Genomic DNA, 12,250 nt, shown 5'->3' with positions numbered 1-12,250 from the left:
GTCCCCACTTTCCCAGTAAGAAACCACAGGTCAGAGAGATGAACTGAGTCACCCTAGCCACAGCACTGAGACCAGAACTTGGTCCCTTTGACCCAGACCAACCCTAACACCCAACATCTCCCCAACACTGCACAGCTGCTGACCAGAGAAATAGGGATCTCCAAGGAAGAGCCAATGGCTCAAGCAGACAGGGCATAGTTCAGGGCACAGGTGACAGGAAGGAGGTTTCCAAAGGTGCTTGGGCAGCAGAGCAACGTGACACGTCTCTCTAATGTGCATTCACTTTTCTTATGTTCAGGCCATGGGTAGTGATGTGCCCGCTCTGGCTTCCCAGATGCTGAAGGTCTGCGTGACCATCTGAAAGGGAATGCCAGGCACACGCCAGGCCGCACTCCAAGGGCTGGAGAGCAGTCCAGGCCGGGGGGGATGGGGGATGCATGATCTCCTAGTAAAGGAGGGTTCTTCCCCACATACCTAAAATCCATCCCAGAAAGGTGCTCAGAGTAAGGATCTGTTTAGCTATGACACCATGACCACAGCCACCACCATCTCTTCCTCCCAGTCGAACTTTTACTGTGGCCAGTACCTGGTATTCCCAAGCAAAATCAGATAAAAGAGGTTTTCTCCTAGAAGACAGCACAGCCACTGTCACCAAGTCCACCTCAGTCCCCCCAGACCAGTGCAGGGAGTGGCAAGAGCCCCAACTGCCCATGAGATGGGCTCTGGCAGCACATCTACAGCTGACTCATCAGTGAGAGGAACACTGGGAGGCGCCTTCCACTCAATGCCAGAAAAGATCAGCCAAGTTCTGGGAGGGAAAAGGGCCCTCGAGTCCACGGAGGAAGGCAGCTTTTGTCTCCCAGAGAGACAGGCAGGTTGAGAGGTGCCATTCAGCCTCAGACACACTGGACAGCAGTGAGTATGCCCACCCATGCTTCCAGAGTCCACCTTCAGCTCTTCCTCTCAGAGGTGCTCATAACACCTCTGATGAAAAAAGCGAGTACAACATTGGTGAACATCGAGCACTCAGGCGCTCAGAGCACAGCACCTGCATTTACCCACTGAATCCTGAGAGGACAGTCTGTGCGGTGACCCTTTGCCTTAGTCCACTTCTGTTGCTATAATGGAATATCTGAGACTAAGTAATTCATAATGAGCAGAAATGTATTGGCTCACAGTTCCAGAGGCTGGGAAGTCCAAGATCAGGGGGCCAGCACCTGGCAAGGGCCTTCTTGCTGAGTCATCCCACGGCAAAAGGGCGAAGAGAGGGTGACAAAGAAAAGGGGGCCAAAGTCATCCTTTTATAAGAAACCCACTCCTATGGTAACAAACCCACTCCTGCAAGAATGGCATTAATTCATACATATGGGCATGGCCTCATGACCCAAACATCTCCCATTATGCCCCACCTCCCAACAACCCCACACTGGGGATCAAGTTTCTAATACATGAACTTTGGGGAACACATTCTAACCACACTACCCTTCCTAAGGGTGCCACGTCCAAGTGCAGGGAACAAAGCCTGAGAGGACACAAAGACAAAGCCTCTGGCCTACACCTGCCCTCCTGCCTTCTTCACACAGGTAGAGCTGCAAGGGCCCAGGAATGCCCCACTCCCAGCAGCCCTGGGAATCCTAAGCCACCATTAACCAGGATAATATAGATCCACTTTCACTAACAGGGGAACAATGCCCAATAACATCAGTGAGGGTGAAATCCCAAGTGTAAGACATCACGGGCTGTGTGGTCCCTGCTCATGCAGGGCCTGACTGCAGGATGGGGCAGGGCATCCATCACTCAGATACCCTTTCAGGTGGACAGTCACCAAGGGGTTAACAGAGGGATGTGAGGTAATTTCAAGTAACTTTCACTTGATTCTTAGAAATTTTGTCATTTTTCCGTTACTTTGAACCTTTTTTTTTTTTTTTAGGCAGAGTCTCGCTCTGTTGCCCGGGCTGGAGTGCAGTGGCGCGATCTTGGCTCACAGCAAGCTCCACCTCCTGGGTTCACGCCATTCTCCTGCCTCAGCCTCCCGAGTAGCTGGGATTACAGGCGCCCGCCACCACGCCCAGCTAAATTTTTTTTGTATTTTTAGTAGAGATGGGGTTTCACCGTGTTAGCCAGGATGGTCTCGATCTCCTGACCTCGTGATCCGCCCATCTTGGCCTCCCAAAGTGCTGGGATTATAGATGTGGGCCACTGCACCCGGCCATGAACCTTTTTTTTTTTTTTTTGAGACAAAGTCTGGCTCTATCACCCAGGCTGGAGAGCAATGGTACAGTCTAGGCTCACTGCAACTTCCGCCTCCTGGGTTCAAGCGATTCTTGTGCCTCAGCCTCCCAAGTAGCTGAGATTGCAGGTACCCTCCACCACACCCGGCTAATTTTTATATTTTTAGTAGAGACGGGGTTTCGCCATGTTGGCCAGGCTGGTCTTGAACTCCTGGCCTCAAGTGATCCACCCTCCTCAGCCTCCTAAAATGCTAGGATTACAGGCATGAGCCACCGCACCTGGCCTACTTTGAATTTTTTAATAATGAATATACGGCATTGCTACACTAATACAAACACCAAACAACAAAACTACTTTGTGAGGAAAAACAAAGAGGAAACAGAGAAAAAAGAGAAGGAAACCAGTACATGGAATGTCAAAAGAGATGGGCCTTTTGCCTGCCCAGAACTCACTGAGTGATGGCAGGTTTCCAAGAAGTCACAGCAACTAAGGGACAAATACTTGCAGGTCACTCTCCTTTCATGTCGTGACTCAACCACCAGAGGCCAAGTTGGGAAAAGGTGGTGGAGTCAGAGCAGCAGCAACAGCAGCAGAACCAACAAAGCCCTCAGCTCAGCAGGGGTCAGGACCAGAGCACAGGCGTTGGGAGCCCTGCAGATAAGGAGTGCTAGCGCTCCTTCACGAGACCAAGCCCCAGGAAGCTCCAAGGGATGAAGCCAGTGATAAGCTGTGCAGATCTGCAGTCCTTCCTAACAGTGCCTGTTTACCAAGAGGACCACGCAGCCCCTGCTCCAGGTACCTTCCACGAAGGCTCCTGTTCCTCTGCCTAGCAGCCCAGGGCACTCAGAGGACAGCACAGAGAACACCTGGGCTCTGCTGTGGGCCAAAGCCAACATGTACTGTAGAAGAGACTGTCCACTGCTGACATGCTTCAGGGCCTAGCTTTGGAGGCCCCAGATTACTTCAGCCCCCGCCGACCTTCCAGGCTCTCTCCTTCTCCCTGTCCCAGTGGTCCTCAAACACCATGATATAGACAGAAAAGGTCCTCTCTTTCTCTATATTCTTTCTGCTGTCGCCTGTATTGAGTTCTTAATTCAGGTATTTTCAATTTTTTTTGGTTTTATATAAATCCATTTAAGGCTACAAATTTGCCTCTGATGACACCTTCAATAGATCCTGGAAATTTCCAGTATGCAACATTTTCAGTCATTCACTTCCAAATGTTTAGTTACCACTGTGATTTCCCCTTCAGCCCATTGGTTGTTTGGGAGTGCATTCTAGAATTTCCAGGCTGGGCATGGTGGCTCACACCTGTAATCCCAGTACTTTGGAAGGCTAAGGCAGGAGGATTATTTGAGGTCAGGAGTTCGAGACCACTCTGGTCAACATGGCAAAATCCCATCTCTACTAAAAATACAAAATTAGCCAGGTGCAGTGGCACGCACCTGTAATCCCAGCTACTCGGGAGGCTGAGGCAGGAGAATCGCTTGAACCCAGGAGGTGGAGGTTGCAGTGAGCCGAGATCATGTCATTGCACTCCACCCTGGGCGACAGAGTGAGACTCTGTCTCAAAAATAAATAAAATAAAATAAAGTTTCCAAACCATAGGTGCTTGAGGAGTCTCTTCTTACCATTGCCAGCAGCCAGATATGACACACGTTTCTGGAGACTGTTCTACCCCCATGATGGCTTATTCCTTTTATTTAATCAATCACTCTTCATGCATCAGGGTATCCACTTGGGGCAGGGATGTTGCCAAGTCCATCCTCTCCAAAGGCAAGACCTGTCTCTGGGTGTCTCTGCACACCCCTGAGGATTCCTCTGAGCAGCGGCTCCTGGCTGGGCCTGAATTCAGCAGTGTGGATGCCGGCCTGCCCCCAGCTACCAGAGGCACCCACCTGTGGGAAGCGCTGGTCTCCCTCTGACTCCAGGCCAGGTCCATTAGCAGGGATGCCTCACAGGCTCAATAAGGGCCTCCCTCCCTCCCTTGAAAGACCAGGCAGAGTCTTCAGGGAGATGGTCCTGCTTAACCAGTCATGAACCCAGACGCAGCCTGGCCTCCCTGCTACTCTCCCTGCTAACCAGGCCATACCTGGCCCTGGAGCTTGGCTGGACCCACACCCAGTCATTTTACCACACATCACCTTCTGTTGCCAATTTCCAGACCTAAAAAGGACCCACATTGCCTGGTTTCTTCAAACAACAAAGTATCAACAGAGAAACATTTTTTTTTAAGGCAAAACAAAGGAACCCATGGTGATTGGATTTCACAGTCATGCTGGCTCTGGCTCTGCTGCTCCGGCAGCTCACACTGACCTCGCTGCTCTCCTCATCCTCCTCACCTTCTCCCGCCTGACTCTCGGAGGCCCCTGTGTGCCTGGACTCTGACTGCATGCCCACAACAACTATGCTGGCAAACCCACCACCACCTCTCAAGAGTTGCAAAATATTTTGTGTTGGTTCTCATATGCACAGTCTTCCAGTGAACAAATAGGATTGTCACACCACATGCCCCTCAGTCAGAGGTAAAAGCAGAGTGGCCATCACACAGAGAATGGGACTGAGGAGGCCCAACAGGCCTCTGGGGTGAGTGCTGTCGTCTCCAACCCCTGTGCTCAGACAGAGAAACAACAATCCAGCCCACTGGGATGCTTCTTCCAGAGCCCCACCAGGAGGCTCCTGCACTCACTTACCAGGGTCTGCTGTGAACTGGGCTCTCATGGCTGAGTGGGGCCCATAGGAGGCCACCATAACTCCACGGATGGGGAGTGACCTCCTGACCCTGGCCGAAGACACCTACTCCCAGCCCTCAACTCTGGGCTGCTGGCAGGGGACAGATGGCCAGGCCGACCTCTTAGTTTCTTAGTGTGAAATAAATGAGCTGTTCTCTCTGCATGTCCTCTCACCTCTCACAGGAGGTGCCCGACCACCCAAGCCAGGTGTGACCCTCCCAAGCATCAAAATAGTCCTCCAAAATGCCTAGACAGGAGCTACAAAGCTCTCACAGAAACAAGGGACGGGTGGCCCACTCCCAGAGCTGCCCTCCACCTGGGGTGGGCAGAGGGACGGCCCACTGGCCCAGCCACTGTCACGCAGCCACCTCCCCTCCTTGAGGGTGCGTCCCATTTGCTGCTGCTATCCCAACCTCAACCTAGGGCCCAGCATGGCGCAAGCACCCCGTAAGCATCAGTGGGTCCCCTACTCTGAGCCTGCAAGTTCCTGCCAACTAAGCCTCAAAGCATAGCCCTGAGCACAGACAGCAGTGCCTCTGCAGGTCTTGGTCCAGGGCAGGGGCTGCTCACCCACACGGGGTCGGGGGGAGGGTGGCGGGGGTGCATGGCACCGTGTGCAGCTCAGTCACTCTATAGCGACATGCACACCAACTGCACAGCCACAAACACCAGATTTAACTCTCCACCCACAACCCGCCCACCATCCTCTCCCAAATAGCTCTAGAGAACTTAAACCAAGTAAGTGTGGCTCAAGATTATGTTTCAGAAAATACAGAAAGATAAATCTGTATTTCTAGCACACTGCCCCCCACGCTTGCCACACATGGGGCTGTGAGGGCCTCACACGGGGCCTGAGGCTCTGAACGACAGTGGTAGTTGGTAGGGAAGCCCTTCCCTCTCCTGACCAGTGTTCCCTTCTGTAAAATGAGGGGGTGAGATGGGATGATGAGGCTCCATTGCAGCTCTGACAACCCAAGTCTGTATGACATCCAGTGAGAGGCAGGGACTCCCTTTCCTCCTGCTTAACGTCACAGCTGTGTCACATCCTCTGACCAAGACTTTCCAGAGCCGCCAATAGGGCACTGGCACCAGTGCCACCACGCGGGTCTCCTGATCCACCAGCTATCCTCCAGGAGTCAGGCCCTTGAGATGACTGGAAGGACAGGCCTGACAAAGGGCAGTGCACATGGATGTGTACACCAAGGCACCTGACAAAGCAAACCCACGAGCGCAGCTGGTGGGGACACCGAGTCTGGGTCGGGGAGTCTCCCCAGCCCCCAACCAGGGGACAGATTCCATAAGCTGCGCGACAAGAGAAGCCAAAGCAAAATGTTCTGGGGGAAACAACAACCCTAAGCAAAAGTAAAAGGCAGATGAACCCCTGAGAGATTCCGAAGGTGCGCGGGAGAGGAAACGCGCGCCTCCAACCCCAGGGCAGAGACCACAGCCCCATGCCGGAAATGGGGCAGCTAAGGCACCAGACACCCCCACGGACCTGTTTTCCTAACAAACGGACTGCCCACCCACTCAGCATCACCAGGACCGTGTCCACAACAGAAACTTCTAATGCCCTTTTAAAGAGCTCTCACCTAAAACGGCATGACACCATTTTCCATGAGCTCAAGTGGAAAGGGATTAACATCTATGAGGACCTACTATGTCTGGTGCTGGGAAATTTAGACACATCCTCGCCTACCATGAGGCAGACAATGGGATGTCAGTCTCATAGATAAGAAAAGAGGCTCAGCAAAGTCAAGGTCTTGCCCAATGTCACATAAAAAGAGGCAACACTGGAATCATCTGACCCAGTGCCCAAGCCCATTCCTCCTCCCCTCCTGAAGCTCAGGCTGTTTCAGATGAACAAGATGGGAGAGGACCCATGGTTTTTCAAAACCAGAAATGGGTGGGTACAAACTGTTTGTTCCTAAAAATACTGGGGTTTTCCTGAGAAAGCTAAGTATCATCCCCCACCAGACAAGGCTGTGTAACCTCCCCAGCTGAACATATCCCAGCACTTGGCCTCAATCAAAGATGTTTGCAAAGGTGACCGATGCAGGCTCTGGTGTTCCCAGGGCAAAGGCTGTGGAAGGAGGGCAATGCACCATACCCTGCAGGCAGCACCTCCCCCATCTGTCTACTCTCCTCTCAGGATAGGCAGATTTGAGAGGCAGAGGGCCTTTTGTCATCCAGAGTCCCCAAGCCAGGACTGCAAGAGAGAAGCACCAGAATTCTTCAGGACCACAATAAACTTGTAACCAACGTCCACCCCTGCTATGGTGTGAATGTTTTTGTCCCCACCAAAATTGATATTGAAATTGAATCCCCAGCCAGGCATGGTGGCTCACGCCTGTAATCCCAGCACTTTGGGAGACAAAGGAAGGCGGATCACTTGAGGTCAGGAGTTCGAGACCAGCCTGGCCAACATGGTGAAACCCTGTCTCTATTAAAAACGCAAAAAATTAGCCGGGCATGGTGGCATGCGCCTGTAATCCCAGCTACTCGGGAGGCTAAGGTGGGAGGATCGCTTGAAACCGGGAGACGGATGTTGCAGTGAGCCGAGATCGCACCACTGCACTCCAGCCTGGGCAACAGAGTGAGATGCCATCTCAAAAAAAAAGAAAGAAAGAAATTGAATCCCCAAGGTAACAGTGTTGGGAGGTGTGGCCTTTGGGAAGTGATTGAGTCACAAGGTCTCTGCTCTCATGAAGGGGATTAGGTGCACTTATGAAAGGGCTTGACAAAGGGAGTTTGGTCCTTTCCGCCCTTCCACTTCTGCATGTGAGGACAGTGTTACTCCCCTCAGAGGATGCAGCATTCAAGCCCCATCTCGGAAGCAGAGGGCAGCCTTCCCCAATGCCAGTACCTTGATCTGGGACTTCCAGCATCTGGAACTGAGAAATAACTTTCTGTTCTTGATAAGTTACCCAGTCTCCAGTATTTTATTACAACAGCACAGAACAGACTAAGATAACCCCTTACTCTCACAAAATGAGCCTGCACAAACAAAAGGCCTCTCAAATGGGCCGGTGTGTGCCACTCATGTGCCAGAGAGCTACCAAACCACCTGCACGCTGACTCCTGGCTGATAAGCTGCCCTCAACACCAGCACACAGGTCCAGCCCAGGAGACCCAGGGCTACACTGGGTGATACTCATCTTAGCTGGCACTTGGCAAGTCCCCCTGTTCTGGCGCTCCCTGTACCTTAGGAGACAAGTGAAAGGTAAATCGGGGTGAGTTTGGCCTCAACTCAGACAATAGAGTTGCAGCCCAACAGTACTGCACCCTGACCCTCCTTTTTCTACCCCGAACCTCCCCCACAGCTTCCCCAGAGGGCTTGCTGGGGCCCTTCTCCTGGCACCCACAGAGCCCCCATGCCCAGGTCAAGGTCTGCCTCATCCCACAGCAGCTCCCTGTGGCTGACCTCACTGCTCCTCACCCCCAGCCTGCACCATCCACTTCTCAGATGCAGAAATGGTAGCTGTCCCACCGGCCCTAAGATGCAGTGGCCTTCTCTCTCGCAGCTCTCCCAAGCCAACTCTGAGGACACAGCAGGTCCTCTGCGTCCAAACCAAAGTTTCATGGGGCTCCCTTCTGCTGGATCAGAATGGGGTCATATAGCAGCAAGATGGGGACACAAGCCGACATAAGCCTGCTGGTACCCTACCCAGACCTGTGAGCTAAACACAAGAGTGACATCCGTGGGAGTTACGTGGATCTCATGAAGACAGAGTAGACTGGTGGTTACCAGGGCTGGGATGGGGAAGGGGAGCCAGGGAATGAAGGGGTTAAAAAAAAAGAGAATATAAATGTATTTATTACCACTGAACTGTACACTTAAAAATGGTAAAGATGGTGAATTATATACATATATGTTACCCCAGTAAAGGTAAATAAATAAATAAAAACAAGAAGGCTGGGTGCAGTGGCTCAGGCCTCTAATTCCAGCACTTTAGGAGGCCGAGACAGGTGGATCACCTGAGGTCAGGAGTTTGAGACCAGCCTGGCCAACATGGTGAAACCCCGTCTCTACTAAAAATACAAAAATTAGCCGGGTGTGGTGGCAGGTGCCTGTAATCCCAGCTACTCAGGAGGCTGAGGCAGGAGAGAATCGCTTGAATCCAGGAGGTGGAGGTTGCAGTGAGCTGAGATCGCACCACTGCGCTCCAGCCTGGGCGACAGGGCGAGACCCTGTCTCTGAATGAATGAATGAAAGAAACAAGAATGAAATTACAAATAGTATTTTAAAAGTCATATGTACATGTGATAGAAACTGCATAGACACAGGTACTTGTCCCAGCTCTGGCACCCTAGAAGTCATAAGACCCCCTACTAATCCAGACAGCTCTCATTTTCACCACCTGGACTCAAAAAAAAAAAAAAAAAAAATGCTTTCCAACCTGCCATCCTCCTTATCCATAGGACAGAAGCCCCAGGCACCCGAGACCCACTCAGGAGCCCCGGGCTGCTCAGCCACACAATTCAGGAAGTGGCTGATAGCAGCTGCGCTCCATCAGGCCCTTGGCCACCAGGACCCCACCACATCGCCACCTCCCAGAACAGAATGTGAAAGATGAAGTCACCAAAGAACCAGCTGCACATCTTCCTGGAAGGTCTGGGGTGAGTGGGAGCCCATGAGGACTCTACACCCGCTGCAGAGTGCCCAGGCAGAACCCAGCCCCTTTGTCAGCAGGCCCCTGTGATGTGGCCCCCAGCCAGGCCCTCATCAGTAATGAACATCCTCGCAACCAGTTGGGTGACAACACAGGTCCAGCCCCTACGGATTTCTACCCCCTGCTGGAGCAAAGCCGCCTCTGATCCTAGCTACAGATCTCCATAAGCACTAGGTATTCTGTCCAGCCAGTGGACCCCGTATCTTAACCAAATGCCCAAATTAAGGCTGCTCAATTGCACTATGCTCCCTTGGGAAGCCAACATTAGCTGAATCTGTTTTTTGGGGGGTTTTCTGTTTTGAGACAGTGTCTTGCTTTGCCACCCAGGCTGGAGTACAGTGGCACAATCACAGATCACTGCAGCCCCAGCTTCCCAGGCTCAAGCAATCCTCCCACTTCAGCCTCCCCTCAAAGTGCTGGGATGACAGGAGTGAGCTACCACGCCTGGCCCATTAGCTGATTCTGAATCACTCCAAACCCAGGGGCAGAGCTAAGCATGACAAGGAGCCACAGCAAACGCTGGCAGACCTGGGTCCCAGGGGTGCCAGGCTGTGGTATGGAGGTGAGCTGGTCTTTGCTGGAAGTAAGTAAGGCCTTCTCTTGGGCATCCCTGCCCCATACGTACTCACACACTCACACCCCTACCTCAGCCTCAGCCTGGCTCTTCAATCATGCTGCTGCACATCACTAGTAAGGACCCCAAAAGAAAGCCCTCTCAAGGCAGCAACCCCACGCTGCAGGTGGGAGGGGCGCAGCAATCAGGCCAGGTTTGTCCGCATCGGGACCTTTCAACCCAGGCCAGCTGTAGAACCCGGTATTGAGTTGCCACCACCAGTTGGAGTGCATGGTTGGTCTCACCACGGGTCTTAAAAAGGAGGGATGGGAGAGAATCAGCCTCTAGAAAGGAGCAAGGATTAAAGCAAGTGCAGAGGTGGGGGCAGAGTCAGGGTGACCCTGGGCAATTTGTCTTCCTGAATCAGTTTGCAGAACCCTGAGCAAGCCAGGCCCAGGGGTTCCTACACCTGGATACCTGGAGTACCCCACAGAGGGGCTGGGTGTCATCGGTATCCCAGGACAAAGAGCCCCTAAAACTTGTGGTAAATCAATCCTAAGTTCCTGTATTTGATATGAAGTTTAGGGGGCTGGGAGCAGAAAATAATTTGAGCCTCATACCCTGACTCCCACCTTCATCTGAGCTGTACCCTGGGAGATGGGCAGGGCCTACCCACCTTCACCTGCCCTCCAAGTACTTTCTAAGACTCAGCCTACCTCTCAGCCAGCCTAACTCGTCTCATGCTGCCTTCAGCTCTGTCAGCCTCCCTGTGGAGTCCCCCTCTTCCCAGGCCAGGAAGCCCAGGAAGTAGAGCTATAACATCCATTTCCCATCCCTGGTGCCCAGCCCCGTGAGCTAGAGAGCCGATGATGAATGAACAGACAGATGGCAAAATGAACAGATGTCGGTTCGTTTCTCTTCTTCTCCTTTCCTCTGGGCATTGTGAGCCTGGTGCCCTGAAGAAGAAATGACCCAGCCCCCTATCCACACCCCAAACCATCAGCTGTCCCTTGGCCTGGTTCCCGTATCTCTAGGTTTAATAGCAGACAAGCGACCACAAAAGGCAATGTGCCATGGTCCTTGCTTCACTTCCTGGAGAGAACAATGTCAATAGCTTTCGTTTATGTGCCGGATGCGATGCCAGAACACCGGGAATGACATTTTAGATCCCACATTCAAGTGTTCTCAGGCTAAGCGTGAGTTAGCTGTTTAAAGAACACTCACAAAAAGAGGTGATCACTTGATAGGCATCTGTTTCAAACTGTTTCTGAGTTTTTTTGGTTTTGTTTTTTGTTTTTAGAGGAGCAGGAGCAGTAGCAGCATTCACATGATTTTCAAATGCCCTCCTGGGCATAACATCCCAAACAGTTACACATGAATCTGTATAACTTGCTTGTCCAAGGGCTTGGCTTGTGAACAGGCTTACACCAGGGCCAGCAGCCACCCCCTCTGGATGTGCTGGCCCAGGGAGAACAGGCCCACAGTCCTGCGCACTGGATATGTCTCTGACACGGAAGGCAAGGGGTCACAACAAGGCTGGGGGCAGCAAGCAGCCTCCAGGCCTTGAGGAAGTAGAAGAAAAGGCCTATGTTCCCATCCCCTAGTCATAGCCAAATGGCCCCCAGGTACCCTAACTCAGATGGCAGTGGAAACCCAAACAACAGCTCAGAAAGCACCAGGCTAGACACCTCAGACCTAGCTGATGGTCCAAGACACATAAGCACCCCCAGGGCTTCCCTCAGCCTGGCAGGCAGATTAGAGACAGACTTGAATTCAATGGACTCCAGACCTCCCATCTCAAGTGGGCATGGTGACTACGCCCCAACAGGAGACATTCTGATGACTGCTCTGATCAGGAGGGCTCGGACAGTACTTCCTAGTGGAAGTACTAGATGTGAAAGGCCCAGACCCAGGCCAGCTCCTGGGGAGAACTGCATGTGGCCTACTCCCCACAGCCGGCCCCCAGGGACCCAGCCCACCCAGGGAGACCAGGGAACCGGCTGCTTTGAAGCTCATTCAGAAAGGAGGCCTCTGCTTCCTTGATTCCATTCCGGGAATTCTCA

At 52.5% G+C, this 12,250-nt stretch overlaps 1 protein-coding gene across 6 annotated transcripts in view; it reads right to left on the bottom strand.

Annotated features, from left to right (window-relative positions):
- The window catches only part of POC1A (POC1 centriolar protein A), an 81,817-nt gene that overhangs the window by 50,493 nt on the left and 19,074 nt on the right, over positions 1-12,250 (bottom strand). The gene's annotated exons all lie outside the window — the stretch shown is intronic.

Source organism: Pongo abelii, chromosome 2 (assembly GCF_028885655.2).
Source record: "Pongo abelii isolate AG06213 chromosome 2, NHGRI_mPonAbe1-v2.0_pri, whole genome shotgun sequence".
In the NCBI taxonomy this organism is placed as follows: domain Eukaryota; kingdom Metazoa; phylum Chordata; class Mammalia; order Primates; family Hominidae; genus Pongo; species Pongo abelii.
This window is presented reverse-complemented; position numbering and strand designations above follow the sequence as displayed.